Consider the following 3,330-nt stretch of genomic DNA (forward strand, 5'->3'; position numbering starts at 1 on the left):
GTTATCTAACACTCTATTTGCACTCTCCAAATGCAGTGGAATTTTCAGAAAATATTTTTCCTACTGGCATTGAAGGTAGTATTTAATCTATTAGTATTCAAAGAACCATTACTTGTGAATAACTTAAATAGATATCTAAATGATAGATATTTAAATTGCAAGGCTTTTTGCTTCCTGAAAAAGGGAAAAAATTGGCACTAAAAATTTCATATCTATTTAAGAAAGGATAAGGTATACTTAGTGCTAAATAGACGACTAAATTAAAAAGTAATGTGAATATAGCCCAAATGAAAGTACGTAAATTGACATGCTATAGTTTCAGTACCATAACCTAGAACCTTCTCAGTGATGATCGTTTGGTGTTTAGACACTGAAAAAGGTTCTTGTTTACAGAACTGAAACTATAGTATGTCCTTTTATGTGCTCTTATTTGTGATTTATTCACGTTATTTTTTTGCTTTAATCAATTTATATCTATCTTGTTCTCTGGAGAAATGAAGAACCTTGGCTACTAAGACTAATTAAAAGTGTGAGGTATGAATTAGAATGCTGAAAAAGAATTGTTGCAGTTGTAAAACGAGCTACAAATATACAAAATTATCTCACTTTTCGAGGCTACAAATAACCCTGTGAATGATATATGTTCATATCTTGTATTCTAACAAAATTTGTATTTTTCTTTTTTAATTTCTGCTTTTTTTTCATTGCCACTGGAAAAATATTTCGTAGAAACCTCAAATGTTAGGGGGGGGGGCATTCTGCTTGTCTTTTTAATAAAATATCTTAATTTTCCTTATGGTGACGATTTTTTTGCTTGGATTTCAGGTGAAAAGAAACATTTTAAAATTTAGCGATATGTTTAAAAACTAATTCTTTGAAATAAATTCAATTGAAGGAATTATAGAACAAATGCGACTATTTTATTCAAATTAATTTATGAAACTATTATATACATTCATATAATATGTATATTGTGATTTGTTCTTGTCATTTTTGCTTCTAGTATTTATTTTAGGATTTGAATTACTCCAGATATTACCTTGTCTTTATAAATTAAAAATCACTCGTGCATAAAGTTACATTTTGGCTGAAAAAGTTTGCTTAAAAAGTGCAACATATTTTTATTAAATTAACTTTCTGAACTTTTCTTCGTACACCTTGCAGATAAAATTTTTCTTAATAACTGGTGGTAATTTTCTTAATGAACTACCAGAACTGCTTTCAGTAATTACAAATTAAATTTAAAATTTTATTTTGAAATTCAATACAAAACTTTAACTATTGTTTTTTTATTACTTAAGAACACATTAAAATTTTCAAATGTTTTCCTTTCAGTTACAGGTTTTTATTTTTTCCTTGCGGACTTCTTTCCTTTCCTTTCCATTCTGGACTGCGAGTTTTCAAAGCAAAGAGCATTGAATATCGTGCTTTTTAATAAAGGGTGAAGAATAAAATTACATTAAATTTTTTCAATTATTTTTGGTAATTTTTTTAATTATAAAAATGCGTAATTTGATTAAAATTATCAAAGTATGCATTCAAAAATAAAAATTAATTTAAAATAATAAGACAGTTTGAATTTTTTTTGTATCAAGTATTTATAATATTGAAAACAATGCTATGCATATTTTATGCTGCAATGAATGACAACGAAGTCTTCTAGTAATGGTATAATTTTTCTGCGCTAATTTCTGTAAAAAGTCTTTAAATATTAATAAAAAAAAATCACAATATTTGTGTAATATACAAGTGATATGTTGACTTTAAATTTATGTATATAGTATCATAGTGTCCGAATGTAAGGGTTTTGTGTGAAAAGTTTTATTTATTGTTCTCAATGTCCAGAAAAATAATCACATTCTTAGGATATAATCTATAGTTGTTTGAATAGAGAACGTAAAATATATATCTAATTCACACATTTTTCAAAGGCTATAATAGGCATGTTCTAGCCGTAATCAGGGCTGTGGAGTTGATGATTTTTCAGGAGTTGTAGTTTGAAAAATTAGTTCCACTTAGAGTTTGTTTGACTATAAATTAGGTCCTTCAGTTTAAATGAAACAAAAAAAAGTGTTTGATTTGATAAAATATTTAAAGATATATATTTATTTAATATATATTTTAGAAAATATTTAAAATTTTTTAGATTTTTTTAAATCTTTTTTGAAAAAGTTGAAAATCATAAAAGTAGTTGGAATTTCTTTTTTAAGAGAAAAATTAAAATTGTTTTTGAATTCTTTTCATTGTAAAAATTTAAAATCATTGTCAATTTTTTTTCTAGAAAAACTTGAAAATTATTCAAAATTTTAAAAGAAAATTTAGGGGAATTAGAATTTTATAAGAAAAAATTTTAAATTATTTAGAAAAATTTATTTAAACTGAAAAAATATTACTTTAATGAATATCACGATAATTACTTTAATTATAACTTAAAAATTTATTTAATTGAATTTATTAAAAAATTTTTTGTTAAATTAATTGATTAAAAATTAACTTATCACAAAATTAGTCTTGTTATAATGTAACATCTAATTTTAAATTAGGTAAATTCAATTGTAATCGTACATAAGAAATATATGTATATAAATTTGAATTAACATTTGTATAGTAATAATTTTAGCTTTTTAATGTCCAGATAAAAAAACTGGTCCGTATAAAACACGAAAAAAGTACACATTTCTTTATACCAAGTGGATATTTGATTTTGTTAACTACCACTTTAGCTTTAAAAAAGCATTGTATCTTTGAGTTACAGAGCCAAATATTAATATTCAAAATGTTAATGCAGTACTATCTTGTTTCTGAAAATTGTAGCAATAAAAAATATTTGCTACCTTTATTTTATTTATTCATATATATATTTTTTTTAAAGAAGGAAACATTTTTCATTAAACTTACTTTTGCCTGGTGAACTTTTTTAACGGACAATTTCTACTTTTAAATTGAAAAATCATTTTTAGCATTTATTTAAACTAGCAAGATAATTTTCAGATCACGTAGTCAGGTTTGTCAGCAACAACCATGATCACTAAGTCCAGTAAGGTTTATAAATGATTAGTCAATAAATCATGCAAACTTTAAATAAAGTTAAATTTAATTATGCTAGTTAACGCGTTAAGAGGTTTGCATTATACTTGCATAAATAACCTTGTATATTGAAATTTAATCTGGTATTACAAATCAATACTAAAAAAACTTTTTGAAATCGAGGATGAATCATCATTCGCAAATCAAGAGTAGAGAGCATTCTCAAATCAAAGATAAATTCAACTTCTCAAGGTTTATATTAGATTTTATGATCATTACTGTAACAAGGTTTATTTGCGCAGG

This window comes from Parasteatoda tepidariorum, chromosome 12 (genome assembly GCF_982258835.1).
Source record: "Parasteatoda tepidariorum strain Cologne lab strain chromosome 12, Ptep-v5.0, whole genome shotgun sequence".
Classification (NCBI taxonomy): Eukaryota; Metazoa; Arthropoda; class Arachnida; order Araneae; family Theridiidae; genus Parasteatoda; species Parasteatoda tepidariorum.